Here is an 18,469-nt window from a genome sequence, read left to right on the forward strand (position 1 = left end):
ATTAAGTAATGCTGACCCCTGGTCTAATAGTGTAAATTATAGTTATGGCTTCTTTCTCATCCATGAATGACACGCTTTTTTAGAAGGGGCTTCTCTTTTTAGGATATATGAGGGCCATATTCTAGAAACAAAATAACTGTGGAGTGATCTAGCCAAAGGCATTTTGTTTGAAACAACATTGTGATCATAATTCAATTAACCTTTTTAGGACAGTTGGGATAGGTCACATAAATAAATACTGCTTTGTTGTGATACTACCAGCTTCAGCTTCACAAAACTCCTGATTTATTTATTTTGTTTTTTGAAACCGAGTCTTGCTCTCTCACCCAAGCTGGAGTGCAGTGGCACGATCTCAGCTCACTGCAACCTCTGCCTCCATAGAGGCTCAAGCAATTCTCTGCCTCAACCTCCCGAGTAGCTGGGATTACAGGCACCCACCACCACACCTGGCTCATTTTTATATCTTTAGTAGGGACGAGGTTTCGCCATCTTGGCCAGGCTGGTCTTGAACTCCTGATCTTGTGATCTACCTGCCTCAGTCTCCCAAAGTGCTGGGATTACAGGCATAAGGCACTGTGCCTAGCCTAAAATTCCTGATTTTTATAAGATTTCTCATTGCTGCTCTGCATTTTATATTTGTTAATTTCCAGGAAAAATGAACTGTATACCTAGTAAACTATTCATCTCACATGCAATGATTTTTCAGTGAGACTAAATATAAATAACACCCTTTTATGACATATGAATAATAATCACAGTACAGGTCAAATATCCCTTATCTGAAATACTTGGGACCAGAAGTGTTTCAGATTTCAGATTTTTTTTTTTTTGGACTTTTGAATATTTGTGAGGAGATATCCTAGGGAATAGGCCCAAGTATAAACATGAAATTTATTTATGCTTCATATATACGTTACACACAGAGCCTGAAGGTAATTTAATACAATATTTTAAATACTTTAGTGCATGAAACAAAGTTTTTGTTAAGTACTTACATGTGGAATTTTCTGTTTTGGGCATTATGACAGTGCTCAAAAGGGATTTCAGGTTAGAGATGATCAACCTGTTATAATAACAACAACAAGAGATGCTAGATATTGAGTATTTACTGTGTGAAATTCTGCTTTCTCTTCAAGATTCAGGCACATTTGGTCTAGGAAGTCTTCTCTGACTCCATGGACTAGGTGTTGCATCCTTTTATTGCCCATCCCTCATAGCTCCTTGGTTTTCTTTGTATCATAGCCCTTGTCACACCCTAAGAGTCTTACTGTCAGCTCCCTCCTAAACTGGTAATAAGTGTTTCAGCGGGGTGGGGGGGCGGTCAGGAGCCATGATTTATTTATCTTTGCATCCCTAGGGCATAGCACAATGCCTGGCTTCTAACAGGCTTTCATGCTATAAATTTTTACAAAAGAATGAATGAACCATACCTGGAGCCACAGTGGAGCTGGCTAGCCTCCTGAGGCCTATAGTAACTGAAAGGAAAAGCTGAATCCTGGCATAACATCAAGGTTTGGTTGAAAGATCCCATCACTCTGAATCATTCTAGCACAAATTATGGGCTTTAAAAATGGTTTGTGAATGTTAACGGTTTTGAGTTTACTGCACTGTAAGATATCTTATATTTCACTCCCTTCTCTGGGCCCCTACTTTTTCTGATTGTATGTTGGTTTGTTCACTCAAGTGAGGAGGAAAGCCAGTTTGAAAACAAACCACAAATAGAGATTGTTTTCCTTGTCTGATTCCCCCTTTGTTTTTGTTTATCATAGTACCAGAACTAAGATGCCTTTAGAGATGTGTGCAGATAAGCTACTAGAAATGAAATTTCAATTCAAGTTTGGCACTAAGTAAGCTACTCTCCCAAATGTTTTTTACAATGTGCTGACTGTAATATTTTGACCATAAACCACTGGTAATAACAAGAAATTAGGCCCTGGTTACAAACATATTGCTGCATTGCCAAGTCCTTCAGTAGAATTCAACTACTACATATTTTTAGGTTAAGAAGAACTAGATCTGCATTTCAGGCAAATTTGACTTAGGTTTCCAATTACCTCCGGGAGAATTTTTAGCTGATAATTTATTGTATATGATTTGTTTCACATAGAGATATATTTATAGCACATTTGGTAAATAAATATCTTTTCTATTAAAAAGGCTAAAGCACATCCAGTGATACTTCTTAACTAAAGGTTCCCTGTGGAAAATATTGGTTTTTCTGGGGTCTAAAAAGGGAAGTGGGTAAAAATTCTGATATCTTAGGTCACTGGACATGGGGAAGTAGGAGTGAGTAAATGTAGGGATGTGAGAAGAAAGGAAAAGAAAAGACTATTATTACTTTTTAAAAAATAATGAGTGAACTCTGAGGACTCCAGAGAAATGTCTGGAAAAGTCTAAGGCCTCAGTCCAGGGAACATTCCTGCTAGGTCGGCACCACTTTCTCTAATTCTGACTGCGCTTCTTTGGTTATATTTACAGATATCACACATATGTATCTTCAACATTGTCATTTTTCATTTCCCCTTGGTTGATCTTTCTGCATTTCTTTCCTCTTGAAAGATAAAGTAGTGAAAACATGTGGATGTAAAGGGAAATCCCAGAATTTCTTTTCTAAACTCAATTGAATAAGATGACATAAAGTAAACCTACGTTTCTCTGGTAACTTGTAATCTCCAGCACTGGTTAATTGAGCATACAGGGACTATTGATACCTTAAGAAACACTTTATTAGAATTTCTAAAAGAAGAAACAAAAAATGTTTAGGAAAGCAGTTTGTGTCAATGAGAGACTTTGCTCATTATTTATTCCACGAATTTTTACAGATTGCTGGCTGTATGAGTGAATACAGGTGAGAAATAATTTTAAGAAGTCATTGTAATAGTTCCTTTGCTAGAGCAACTTAATCTTGCTAGGGCAGCTTAATGTGTAGTAAAAAATTTCAATTTGACATTTTAAAATTATGAATTCTCTGAGAAATTTTAACTCCCAAATTCCAGTACAGCTCTTAGTTGTGATAAACTTGGGCACTGACCTTTGTAAATTTCACCTACTTGGTTATTGTACTTGATCTTAAGGCAGTTTTTCATATTTTTTGAGCTCTCTCCCAAATCATTTTTGACATATAATCACCAACTGCTAAATCTAACCTTCCATAGTGATTTCTATTTACGTGTTCTAATCTTATTGTCAATTTAAGAGGTATTAATGAGTAATAGTGAATATATTCTCAGAAAAAAATAGTTTCATTTATCTAAATAAAACCCTTATGTTTTAATGACAAGACTGTTAGAATGCTTATTCATAGCTCTATGACATATAAAGTTGAAGTTTTTTTCTTTTAATTAAAAAAATTCTCTTGTATTTAAGGAACAAAAACCATTCCAACTTGAGTTCATAATTTATGTTAAGGAGGCTTATGCTACAGGTGTCATACCAATTATAATGGTTACTGCTTATTCCTATTTTTCAAAGGAAGCTTTTAATGGCAACAACACATAAGTGCACAGAACAAAAATATCTGCTTATTTCTTTTGACTAATTAAAATAGTCATATACACTCATAGACTATGTTTATAAATGTAAGGTGAAATCACTTTTTCAAGGACCTAAGTTTTAAGTTTTGGATTCTTTCATCTGCTTGTCTTTCTTTGGGAGCAAAGGCTAAGAAAAAAAATACCAGTTTCGCTATGTTTAAGTCACATTTTTCTGGAGCACACTTGCACTATACATTGTGAAGAAACATAAGGTCTACATATTGATATATTTACATTTAAGGAGAAAGAATTCCAGTTTCTCTGAGCATTGTTCTTTCTTAAGCTTTTGTCAGATCATAGAGGAAAATCACCGTGGCAATAATTAAGAAACTAATGGCAATTGGTAATGCTGATTCAATGTTTTATACACTTCTTTGAAATAGACATACCATTTGAAAGAAAATCTTTTCATTAGCAAATCATTTTTGCTTACTAGATACAAGAATAATAATGAAAAAATTGCAACATATTCAGTAATATATTCAGTCATATACAATCAAATATGCCAATTCATTTATAAATCTATATATAAATATTTAATGTAGTTGACTCAAGTATATAGAATTTTTAGATGCAATTTAAATTATTAAGACTACAAAATTTAGAAGGATACAGTGTAATGTAGCCAAAAGAACACTAAACTTTGAATCAATATATTTTTTTTCTTTTTCACGGGGGTTTGGTATACAGATTATTTGATTACTCAGATAATAAGCGTAGTGATAAGTAGTTTTTCAATCCTTACTGTCCTACCTTCCACCCTCAAGTAGGCCCTGGTGTCTATTGTTTATTTCTTTATGTCCATGTGTATTCAATATTTAGTTCCCACTTATAAGTGAGAACATGTGGTATTTATTTTCTGCTATTGCATTAGTTTGCTCAGAATAAGGGCTTCCAACTCCTTCCATGTTCCTGCAAAGGACATGATCTCATTCTTTTTTATGGCTGTGTAGTATTCCATAGTGTATATGTACCACATTTTCTTCATCCAGTTTACTGTTAATGGACATTTATGTTGATTCTAAGGAAGACGTGCTCTGACTAACATTCTAAAACTACTAGCAGCATGATTTTAGGGTATTTTAGCACCAAAAGCCTTGGTTTCCTTAAATTTCCATACATTTTTAACATTCATGATTCTTTGTGGCTGAGAGGCTAAATAGATATGGCTTGCTTAACCTCCTCCTTGTCGGGTTTTTTATTTTTATTTTATTTTTTTTATGAGCTCAACTTTTTTTTTGTTTTTGTTTTTCATAGTGTCATCTCTTCCAATTGTTAGTGATTTTCTATAACTTGATATAGATTCTTGATTACATAACATTTTGATTTAGGAGAGATATAAAGTACTGATGTAGCAAAGATGATCATGAAAACAAATATTCTATGATCATCTTTGTGTACTCAAGGTAGTGATTAAAAAGGTAGTTTAACTTGCTTCTTCTATTATATATATATATATATATATATATAGAGAGAGAGAGAGAGAGAGAGAGAGGTGTTAGATTCATATCAAAATTAAAGGGAAAGTAAAATAAAATTGAGAAGAAGTTACAGAGAATTTTCATATGTCTTCTTTTTAGATCCATATTATAATGTAAAATAATTAGCTTGAAATTGGTGCCATTTTAAGTATCATTTATTGATTTAGATAATTATGACTACTATTCATCTAATTAAAATCTGTATTTTCTCATATTTTTCCTGAAACTGTACTTATTAAGCTTGTGAAATATTACATTAAGTCATCCCTTTTTATCCCTCATTTTCCATGACCTTTATTTGATATTTAACCCCCCCCTAAACACCCATCCCCATGAACATTTGAAATCTCCTTCTTTCCTCTGACCATCTGGATTCATAATTCTTTGATGGCTCACTGCCTACATACTCAATATTGACCTACTCCATAGTTCCATTCTAGGATCTCTTCTGACTCCACTCACTCCTGGGTGAGTTTAAAACTTCAGTAAAATACCCTGCAACTGTATACTTCTAATTTTCAACTCTCTCCCAGGTCCAGATTCCTAATTCTAACAGCAGCCTACTCCATTTAGATTTCCTACAAGACCCTCAAAATTAACACTAACAGAAGTAATATTTAGTAATATATCTCTTCTAAAATATTCCTTCCACTCTGATGTTTATTCTTAATACTAACAAGTCACCTATGCAGTGATCTAAGAAATCTGAGACTCATACAATTCTTTATTTCTCATGGCTTCCCAGTTATGGAAATGGGCTCTAGAGTCCATGTTTGAGTTTGAATTTCAGCTCTACCGGTCTTGTACTTACTATTGTGACCTTCGAAAATATGGTTGATTGCTCATTGCCTTAGTATCCTCATCTGTAACATGGTGATAATAGTAGAATAAACCCCTTGGGGTTGTTCTGAGAATTACATTTATTAACTACATGTGAAGTTTTTAGAATGTTATCTAGCAAAGAGTGAGTGCTCAGTAAATGTTAGCTATCATTGTTATCAACATCATCATTATTATTTTCAGGTGATGCTTTTTGGCTATTATTGCCTTTTTCTAGGGCTTCATGATCTCAGTCTTATACTGTTGAGTTCTAGATTCTTCAACATTCTCTTGCCATCAGTCATTCCCCGTCTTAATTTATGCTTTTCTCTGCTAATTAGTGATCCTATAGACTTTTAATAAAATTTATCCTATAATCTGCTTATATTTTTTGCATACTCCTCTACTTCACTGACATTCATAAGAAAGATAATGTCTTACACACCTTTGTATTGCTAACCCTTGGCATAGAGCTAAAACTTAAGTTCTTGTTAAACAAAATAATGAATGATAGTTAATTTAGAACTAAGTTGTAATTCAAGGTTTAAGATTTTATGATCATTAAATTATATTTACTAGAGTACTGAACAGACCAAAAATGTAAATTGTGCTATAATTTGGTATGCATTTAAAACATATAATTTGTAATACCTTCATGAGTAGAGGTGAGCTGTATTCTCCAAAATAATGTCTGTTAAGTTTGAACTCCATTGTCCATTTAAAGGATTCTTACACAGATTGTTACAGGAAGTTTCTAGGTCTAATCAAACACTTTTCTGTCTAAATACACCCCCTCTGGTTAATCTTTAACCATTGCACAAAAACAATTAGAAGCCACTTTTTAATGTTTTCTTAAAGAATTAAGAATCCATGATAGGCCCTCTCTAACTAATCCTTCTAGGAAATCCAAGAACTTTAGTGATTGTTGAGCCCAGCATTAGGAGACAAATATTTGACACCTCCCTCTTCTCCAGAGTACCCAGGACAACACAGCAGGCTCTCCCGTTAGGTAAGATATATGTTAAAACCTCCAATTCATGTTTTATTCTGGTTGGTTGGCATCTAATTGGTAATCTTTTGAGAAAACAAAAATGGTAGAATATTTGCAGCTGTGAAAAGACTGAGATTTGGACAAAATAATTTCTTCTGAGTTTCTTCTTTGGATGTGTTTTGGCTGTGCCAAAGGATTCATTAATTCAATCAGTATAAGCATCAACTCCAAATCATTCTGGGAAAAATTGTCTGTTTATTCAATCATAATCTACTTCAATACAAATTTGGACATGACCACAAAATTATACTCAGAGCAACAATCCAAGACATTAACTAAATGATAGGTCTTATTGAGTTTGAAAATTAATTAGAACTTTCCAAACACAGAATTATACTTTTCTTCTGTGGTGAATTATTGCCATAGATTGAAACATCAATTGTACATGGATTTAGATGCCAAGAACATTTACTTCCAAATGAATAAGGATTTATGTGTAACAATCTCAATTGTAAATATGAATTTGAGATTATCATAATATTCATTCTGTATATTACTCAAATGGGAAATAATTATGTCTTCTGAAATCATTTAAATTTTGTTATTAGAATTTTAGTTTGATCCTGTCTATAGTTTGGTTTTTACTAAATTATGTGCTTCTTATTTGAGAAACTGTCTGTGGTATGTGTTTGTATTATCTTTCCACAATGCTTTTAACATACTGGATGTTTTAAAAATAACCCAAACTTCCATTTAGATGTATAAATAGTAAATTTATAAATTTATATTACTATTTATATACATAAATTTATTCTTTATAAACATTTAGTCCTAAAAGCAATCTTATAAGTATTTTAATGTATATTTTATAAAAAAAAGTAGAGGGTCAGAAAATTTAAAGAACTCCTCACCCAATTTCACCAGGATAGGAAATGAAGAGACTAACTTTACACTCAGGTCTTTTTTCACCATGTCACACTGCATTACATATTGATTATTAGTAAAGGTAGGCATTTAAAAAATAGCATATAGGTTCTAGGAATATATTTGGTTAAAATGTACTCAGCCAAATAATCAAGAAAAAAAAATTCCTGGACACTATGACTTAAGTTTTCCCTACTCTAAGTTTACCTGTCACCTCAGTAGATGATTGTAACGGATGATTCTGTCTTAAATATGGCTAGGCCCGGAAACTAATGTAGGCCAGATATTTCAATAAATGTTGAAATGTTCATGAAGTTGTTAGGTTTGATTGGGTGAATAAAACTATTTAAGAGTTCCAGTATTGTACGTGGTGAAAAAACAGTAAGAGATGAGTCAATAGACGTATTATTTCAGGTAGGCTGCTGCTCTTAGTTTCTTGTGGATTAATAAGGATCATACTCGGCGTCTGGGATTCAGGTACAGAATCTATCTCCCAAATCTCCAAAACTCACCTCCATGAGAAGAATGCAGATAAGGCTAGGCAAGGGTAAGGCACTAGCCAGCTTGGCTTATGTTTACGTTAGGGCCCCATTCTAGTAAAGACAGTAAACTGCAAATCAGAATATCCCACTTAGGTACATTCACAGCACACAGGCATATATAACTATGATCTGTGCACTAATAACCATGCTGCTTATTGTGATTAGTTCAAAGATATGCCCATATATCAAGCCAGAATACAGAGAATCCCTTCTAGAATTCTTTCTTTAGATCATGGAAAGAGAAATTATGCAATTGTTAGCAGGGAGAAGATAAGGGAAAGAGAAGGACAGAGTAAGAGAAAAAGAAGCTTATTTTTCTTATATTGTTTGAGCACCTAGTTCCAGACATTTCTTATCTATTTCCAGAGTTTTATACTTCAAAGACTTTTTTTTTAACTTAAGATAATTTGATATTACAATGCGAACTCCTCATATTAATGAATAGCAACCTTGGAAAAGTCACTTCATGACATTTGTCATGCAATGGGGATATTAAATAAATAAAATAATAACAATAATAATAAATGACTTGCATGACTTTTGTAAATAATGAATGATAAAATACATGTGAAAGGCAGAAATAATTACCAGTTACTGTTCTTTTAAAGAGTTACCTGGGTACTCTGTGTTTTGTTGACAAACATAAAAATATATGTCTAGCGTTGAAAAAGGACACAATTGTCTTTATTTGTAGATAACAGGAACATTTATTTAGAAAATCCCCCAAATACAGAAAAACATTTAGGGAGTAACATAAGGTTTTTATCTTATTTTTAAATCTGGATATAGGATTAATGAATAAAAATTATTTGTGCTTCCAGTTTATGTACCACCAAAAATAACCAGAAATTGTAATTAAGTAGAAGATAATCCTGTTTGTAAATATTCTCAGAGAATATCAAGTATGTAGATAAATCTAACAAAAGTGTGTAGGACCTCTGCAAAGAAAATGTTAAAACTTTATTTTTAGATATGAAAGAACACAAAAGAAGATGATGTTCAATTTTCCCCAAATAAATTATTAATTAAAAGCAATTTTAATCAAAATATCAGCAAAATTTTTCATGGAATTTGATAAAATTTATGTGTTAGAGTAAATGCTTAAGATCAGCTATTAGACATCTTAGGAAGAATATGAAATGGGAACTGCCATAGCCACTGTCAGCACCTAGTCTTAATCTATGGTAAATTAAACAAAGTGGCACTGGTTCAAAGAAAGAAAAAATAACGACCAATGGAATTCTAAAGAGAGAGCCCAGGAAGAGTGGCTGGGTGGCTGTGTCACCTTACCTAAGTTGGAACTGTGCTTCCCAGAATTGTCATAATTTTGCATTGAGTGACATTTCTAAAACCTTCATTCATTTTAATAGTTCAAGGGCTGATTCACATTGTTTTTAGTAAACTTTTCCTGGTTACCTTAGCCAAAAGTAGACCATACCTGTACCTCTTGCATTTTTAAGGAAACAGACCTTCTCTGGAAAGGCTTGCATGGTGCCTTAGTTATAGGAAGTAAAAACAGGTTGTCAAGGGGGAGAATTCAAACACAATGTAGAAAGCTAGCTTATTCCTAGTTTAGGGGCTTTAAAAATGATCTGTTGTTATTGTTGGACAGATTGTAAAGTTCTACTGAGGACACATTGAAGGAATACCACAATATTTAATCAATCTTCAATTTAAGTAACCACAAAATGTATCAATCCAAGGTTGCTACTGGTTGAACATTTTATCAACATGACATTTTAATATAGAGAATAGAAATTCTCAAACTTTGCCCCTTAAGATATTAATAGATACTTTAAAAAAGATAAAGGGAGAAAAGAAAGAAGTAAATTTGGATGTATTTGGCAAATGCTGTCAAATATTAACTACCCATGGCTATTAACAATGTCAACTAGCATATAAAATTATATGGAAAATCTGGCAAGAAAAGTGTAGACTGTTTCCTCCCTTTAAATCTGGGTCAGACTTTTGAATACTTCAACCAGAAGAGTAAGGCAGAAATGATATTGTATGACTTCAAATAGTAGGTCGTAAAAAAGATGTAGCTTGCACTTGACCCATACTGTTTGGAATGCTAGCATTGGGTAAGCCAGCCACCATGTGGTAAACTCAAACCGAGTTTGGATCATAATCCAAAAGACAAAAACCTGAATGTCATGATCCTGAATGTTAAAATTCCAAAAGATCAAAATCCCTTACATCTAAAATTCCAAAAGATCAAACTTTGAAAATATAATTATGGAGACAATAAAAAACTTTTCAAAGACATTATTTACATTTGTAAAATGGATTTATTTGAATACTTCAGCCACTTTACACAGTAAGACACACAATAACAGGACGCATATTTTTGCAAGCATAAACACTAATATATACTAAAAAAAGTCACACAAGTATAAAGTTATAAACAAACCATATTTACAAAGAAATAGGTCAAAAAGAAAAATGCATAAACATATCACTATGGTTGGTAATTGTGCGTGCCCAACTTTTCAACTGTGGTCATGTAAAATACTATGATGGACAAACTGAGTCTTTTGACAAGATCTCTCAAATACTGCAGTGGGTCACCACAGCATATGCAGTTGCCCAAAGAGCTGAGATCTTGAAAACTTTCTTTCACAAATGCAGATATACAAAATAAGGTATATTTTCATGTATTAAGGATCAATGTTTATACATTCACTCACAATGCTTACATACGAAGTCAACACTGTGATAATGCACTTTTGTGGAGTCAAATTTGCAAAATAAAAAAAAATTTAAATCTATAAAGATATTTAAACATGATTTTTGTCTTTAAAAACATAATTAAAAATCTATAAAAATCTTTAAACTGGGATTTTAGATTTTAGGGATTTTAACTTCGAGGATTTCAACATTTTGGATTATGGAGTTTGGGGTTGTGTTTTGCAGGATTATGATCAGCACAAAGTTGTCTCAATACTATGAATTAAATGCAGTCTTCACTTTAATGGGATAAGTGTAATCGAATCAGTTTGAACTCTCGATGCTCTCAATTCTGTTTTATCCATCTTATTTATACATGCACTGTTTTTTTTTTTTTTTTTTTTTAGATGGAGTATTGCTCTGTGGCCCAGGCTGGAGTGCAGTGGCATCATCTCAGCCCACTGCAACCTCCGCTTCCTGGGTTCAAGCAATTCTCCTGCTTCAGCCTCCTGAGTAGCTGGGATTACAAGTGTGTGCCACCACACCCGGCTAATTTTTGTCTTTTTAGTAGAGACGGGGTTTAGCCATGTTGGCCAGGCTGATCTCAAACTCCTGATCTCAGGTGATCTGCCTGCCTCTGTCTCCCAAAGTGCTGTGATTACAGGTGTGAGCCACCGTGCCCAGCCAATTATTGAAGATTTTATTGTGTGCTATTTTACTATCTGGTAGGGCTAGTCCCCCTACATTGTTTTCTTACTTAGAGTTTCAGTGACCATTATTGTTCATTTATTTTTCTTATTGAAAATTTGAATCGGCACATTTATTTCTCCCATAGTTGAAAATAAACAAATAAACCCTGTAGAAATCTTTTCATTGTGATCATATTAAATTTCTTAATTTTATTGTTCCTGTTAATATTGTACACAAGGTTTTCTCTTCCATTATATTTTTAACCAGTTCTTGTCATTTATGATGACAATATATCTCTGTTTCTTTCCTTTTCTTTCTTTTTTTTTTTTTTTTGAGACAGAGTCTTACTCTATTGCCAGGCTGGAGTGCCCTGGCCAACCTCAGCTCACTGCAACCTCCACCTCCTGGGTTCAAGTGATTCTTCTGCCTTAGCCTCCCGAGTAGCTGCACAAACCACCACACCCAGCTAATTTTTTGTATTTTTAGTAGAGATGGGGTTCACCATGTTGGCCAGGATGGTTTCAATATCTTGACCTTGTGATCCACTGCCTCGGCCTCCCAAAGTGCTAGGATTACAGGCACGAGCCACCATGCCAGGCCTATCTCTGCATTATTTTTAAATCACTATGCTACTGAATTATCTTTTTGTTTGGATAGATGTTTGATTCAGTTTTAAGTATTTCAACTAGAGAATAATTGCATCTACAAATAATAAAAACTTTACCTTCCCATTTATATACCTCTCTTTATTTTCCTATTTCCACCGGAGAATACCTCCCAAAAGGTACAATATATAGTTGTGATAGTGACAGGCTTATATTATTACTAGGTTTTATAAAAATGTCCCCAGTATTATTTTTCCATTTAGTCAGATGCTGGCTTTTATACTGATATGAATATAAATGCTTTATCAGTATTTATTTCTATTTTTCTATCTATCCATACCGTCCCTTCTTTAGATTTTGTCTGTTGTACAATCTCTACATTGCCCAAATACATAACCTTCAATTTCACTGTGTTATTCTAATCACCCTCCCCACCTTTTTTTAAGGATCTGCAGTTAAATGTATTCAGTGCTAGTAGCTCATCTTTTTGATGTTATTTAATGGAATTAATTATCTGGTAGTCTCTTTTTTTTTTTGATGCTGAAAGAAGACTTTAATGTGCACAAAGAAACCTCACATTAGTGACAGGGAGAGAGAGAGGAAGGAGGGTGGGGAGGACTGAGACCCAGGGAAACCAGAGCTATGGAGACATAGGCCTTAGGGAAGAGGAGATAGGCCTTAGGGAAGGGAGGCCTGAGGGGTGGGCCAGGCAGAGAGGCCCATCCCTTGCCAAGAGGAACGCAGGTCAGGGGCCGTGGCCGGCTCTTGCTTCATCAGGCTGGTCAGCATGTGGCCTCCCCTGGCCTTAATTCTTCGCTTTCTCCAGTTCCTTGAGTCTATTCACTTCCTGCTGGAGCCAGGATCCCTGGGCTGTCCTGACCCTGCTCCTTCAGATGTCTTTCCAGGGGTTGCAGTACTGGGCCTGCGGCAGGGAGGGAAGCAGGCTGTGAGGGCCTGGGCCCAGGTGCTGCCCACTGCCCTGCGGCTCCCCGGACTGGCGGTGTCTACTCAGCACTCATCACAGGCTTCTGGTAGTCTCTTTAAGAAGGGCCGTGTGAATGCTCTTCTCTGAGCACCTTTAGGTTAAAACCATTTGGTGGCCAAGGGGAGGGGAGAACATTAGGGCAAATAACTAATGCGTGCGGGGCTAAAAACCTAAATGATGGGTTGATAGGTGCAACAAACTACCATAGCACATGTATACCTATATAACAAACTTGCACATTCTGCACACGTATCCCAGAACTTAAAGTAAAAAAATAAAGACAGAGATGCAACACGATCTAATTATAAAGATGTTTACTTCAGTGTTGTTTATCATAAAAAGTGGAAACTCCCTAAGTACCTAACAACACAAGATTAGTTAGGAAAACAGTGGCAAATCCATATGGTAAAAAATAGAATTGACATGAAGAGATGTTCAAGAGATGGTAAAATAAAAACGTGGATTGCAAAACAGACACAGTAGGATCATATTTTGGTAAAAATGACATATATCTGTGCTAACTGTGTATACATAAGAAATTACCAGAAGGTATATAGATTGGATCCCTGTGGATGATGAGATTAGAAGTAATTTGAATTTTCTTCTTTTTGATTCTCTATATGCTCTGCAAATAACTAATGGCAATTATCACTAGTACCTGTAAAATGCTGATTATGTCTCCCCAAATTAACATAATGGACCTCAGGATATGACTATTTGGATATGGGATTTTTAAAGAGGTAATTGAGTTAAAATAAGGTCGTATGCAGTATTTGATTTTCTGTTCTTGTGTCAGTTTGCTGAGAATGATGGTTTCCAGATTCATCCATGTCCCTACAAAGGACATGAACTCATCACTTTTTATGGCTGCATAGTATTCCATGGTGTATATGTGCCACATTTTCCCTATCCAGTCTATCATTGATGGGCATTTGGGTTGTTTCCAGGTCTTTGCTATTGTATACAGTGCTGCAATGAACATTTGTGTGCATGTGTCCTTATAATAGAACGGTTTATAATCCTTTGGATATATACCCAACAATGGGATTGCTGGGTCAAATGGAATTTCTATTTCTAGGTCCTTGAGGAATCGTCGCACTGTCTTCCACAATGGTTTAACTAATTTACACTCCCACCAACAGTGTAAAATTATTCCTATTTCTCCACATCCTCTCCAGCATCTGTTGTCTCTAGATTTTTTAATGATTGCCATTCTAACTGGCATGAGATGGTATCTCAACGTAGTTCTGATTTGCATTTCTCTAATGGCCTGTGTCCCACTCATAGTTGGGTGTTGAACAATGAGAACACATGGACACAGGGAGGGGAGCATCACACACTGAGGTCTGTCGGCGGGGGATCTAGGGGAGGGACAGCGTGAGGGTGGGGAGTTGGGGAAGGATAACATGGGGAGAAATAGCAGATATAAGTGATAGGCAGGAAGGCAGCAAACCACATTGCCATGTATGTACCTATGCAACAATCCTGCATGTTCTTCACATGTACCCGAAAACCTAAAATGCAATAATATATATATTATTATATATATATAAAATACATAAATATTACATTTTTTATATTTTATATATATAATTATATTATATTATATTATATATATATAAATAAGGTTATATGAGTGGGTCCTAATCTGATATGACTGACATCTTTATAAAATAAGGAAACTTGGACGCAGACATATATAAAGGGAAGACCATGTGAAGACACAGAGACAAGATGGCCATCTACAAGCCAATAAGGGAGGCCTTAGAAAAAATCAACTCTGCTGACTTAAACTTCTAGCCTCTGAAACTGTGAGAAAATAAATTTATGTTGTTGAGGAAAAACAAAAAACAAAAAAAGTTTGTCTTTACCCTGTATACCTAAAGGAGAGCTTGAAGGAATATGAAGATTCATGTGGAATGTTGTGTGGATGTCTGAGGCTAGCTTCATTGTTTTCTCGTATATGTGACATAATATTTTCTGCCTGGGTTCTTTAATTTGAAAGTTACATACATTTACAAAGAAATGTCTCATTGTCCTGAGTGAATTTGTCTTGGCACACAATATGGTCTTTCAATATATGAAATGATTTAGTTCTATTTCAGAATGTTTTCTTTAATTACATATTCAACTTTTTGTCTTGTCTCATTGCTTAGTTTACTTCAGGAATTTCAATGATTTGTACAGTGGAATCACCTTTTTCTTTTATGTTTATCATTTTGTTTTTAGTGGAGACTCTCCTTTTTCTTTCTGTAATTTAAGCCATTATTTCTCAAGTATTTTGGCTATTTTCCTTCTATTTACTTCCTGAAAGCTACCTGTTTCACCTTTCTCTTTCTTCTACAGTGTGCTTCCGACCTATTCCAGCTTATACTGCTATTCTCAGCATTCTTGTATTTCTGATCTTCTCTTAAATCAGCAATTGCTACATATAAGTATTCTTATTGTTTTTGGTGGTGGTATTCATGCAGCAATGATGGATTATAATTATTGAAAACCTTGTGAGAGTTTTTTTCCTTATGAATTTTTTCTAGTGAGTTTTTTTTCTCACCTCTATGAAAGTTTTGTCACTTTAACTTTTATTGTAACATTATATAATGTTTTTAAATTTTCTTAAAATATTTGTATGTTACTGAGATAAATTTTCCTGGGTGAGCTGATAGCAGATAAGTACTATGATATGTATATGGCAAGTGGAATGGAGGGAGGCAAGGAAAGGGACAAGGTAATTTTGAAATGCAGAATTCATGCTGCTTGTCTCTCCAGGTATGTGGGATTCTGTAACTTAGTCAAATGTTCTGGACTTTGTGTAATTGTGCTTACTTCATTGGTCTGCTGTGAAGAAGTCAATCACAGTGCTGGTTATATAATGAATATGCAGTAGGTGAAAATTCTCATTCTACCTTCTGTCTAATCTGATTTGACTAAGCTGAAAAAAATATTAAATGGTTGGCTTCTATTGTAGCATGCATTAAAACACAAAAAACAAATAAATGTTCAAGAATGAGAATTGGTATCTGCTTTCTGTCCAAGACAATGAGGTTAATGCAAATAAATAAATAAATAATGTACACAGAATTATTGCAGAATTTCTGTGTACCTTATTTATTTGCATCAACCTAATGAGGCCAGAAAGCAGATACTGATTTTGATTTGTTCCATCAGGAAACATTTTGATACTTGTCAATCATTTGAGTGAATGGAGGCTTGGAGGTGCTAAAAGGGGGATGGATGACTATCATTTGAAAAGTCACAATTCTCATCAACAAAAAGAAGACTCTTGACTTTAAGTAGCAAAAGATTCTTTTGTCAGGGAACATTTGTTTACCATGTGTTACATTTTTGTATAACAGCCCAGTGGAAAATATTAGTACAACTATGAGATTAAGAAGTTTTTGACATAAGTATGAAATCATTAATAATTTAAATATATCACTTCAATTAAAAATATTTGTATAGATTTAATAAATAAGGCATTTTTAGTATCTGATGTTAGAATGGCTTCATCATGCCATCAAAATTAAAGAAAATATAAATTAATTAAAACTATTGAAATTTTAATAATATATTCAAAAATAAATTCAATATGTATACTACAGTATAAAGTTATTTATTTTTTATCTATAAAAGTAGATTTCAAAATCTAAAAATATCTAAGTTTATTCTGGATTATGTACATAACTATGAAATTATTTTTGGGTACCTATGTATTTCTTCATGAAGAATTAGGTCATCTTGATACATTAAGAGACAGGGCATTTATTGATAAGCTTTAATAATAAGTTACATATACTGAAGCTTATTTTAGAAAATATCTTCCAGTGTACACTTAAAAAAACTTGGATAATTTATGAAATTGAACTTGGCAGCTTAAGAGAGAGTCATAATTTATATGCTATGGCAACTGTGTTTCAGCAACTTGTTAAAGAACAGCTTTTTCATTTAAATAATTTTTAAGAAGAAAAATGTAAGAGAAACTTCAAACAAACTTAATTTTCTTGTCATTTGTTAGAAATTCAAATATTCATAAGTGTTTATCCAACATTAATGAAGTTATTTCTCCTCTTTTGGACCTTTAGGTAAAAATTTAGTGAAAATGAACTTCCTCTTTAAAGATTTACAATTCTTCGTATTTCTTTTCGTGGGAACAGAAAGGCTGAAATATCATTTTCCCTTAAATGTACAGTATTTTTGTTTCAGAGCCAAACCAAACTAAAGCCATCTGGGAAACTGCCCTTCCTCACCTTTCAATTTATTTACCTAGTGGAGATGATGACTCACAACTCTTACTGCTTTGTTACTTCAGTTCACCTAACAACTTTGAATAAATATCATCCATTTGCCTATGTGATTTTTATCTATTTTTACTATTTTCAATTTGTTTCCTTATTTTGGATAAAGAGCTATATCTAACTCTTTATCCAAAAATAAGTTCTTAACAATATACAATTCTCTCTCTCTCTCTTTCTCTGTCTGTCTGTTCCTCTGTCTCTCTTGATTCATCTGAATTTCCAGTGTGATGAAAGTTACAAAATATACATTATTAGTTATTCTCTTAATTTAACATAAAGTGATGACCTATATGACTTAGAAGATATTAGTTTCGAAGTCTAATAAAGAGCATTTAAAAACATTCTCTCTTATTTTCAAATTCCTATTACATATCATTCAACTCACCATATGCATTATTGCAAAGATCTCCTGTGTTCTCCTGATGATATGAGTGTTCTCCTCTTGGTGCTTCGTCTAGTCCTAGATACCCAAGAGACAATGATCAGCAAGAAAGATGGTGGGTCTTCGTTCATGGAGGTCCAGTCACTTAGAAATGATAGACTAAAAAAGTAGTCAAATATACAAAAGCATTAACAACTGTGGTAACTGCCATTAACAAATAAACTAGGTACTGAGATAGAAGGTTCAATTGGATAGTCATAAAATTATTTTCTGGCCGGGCGCGGTGGCTCACGCCTGTAATCCCAGCACTTTGGGAGGCCGAGGCGGGTGGATCACGAGGTCAAGAGATCGAGACCATCCTGGTCAACATGGTGAAACCCCATCTCTACTAAAAATACAAAAAATTAGCTGGGCATGGTGGCGCGTGCCTGTAATCCCAGCTACTCAGGAGGCTGAGGCAGGAGAATTGCCTGAACCCAGGAGGCGGAGGTTGTGGTGAGCCGAGATCGCGCCATTGCACTCCAGCCTGGGTAACAAGAGTGAAACTCCGTCTCA

Source organism: Sapajus apella, unplaced genomic scaffold, assembly GCF_009761245.1.
Source record: "Sapajus apella isolate SASKATOON/1434 unplaced genomic scaffold, GSC_monkey_1.0 scaffold2, whole genome shotgun sequence".
NCBI classification, from domain to species: domain Eukaryota; kingdom Metazoa; phylum Chordata; class Mammalia; order Primates; family Cebidae; genus Sapajus; species Sapajus apella.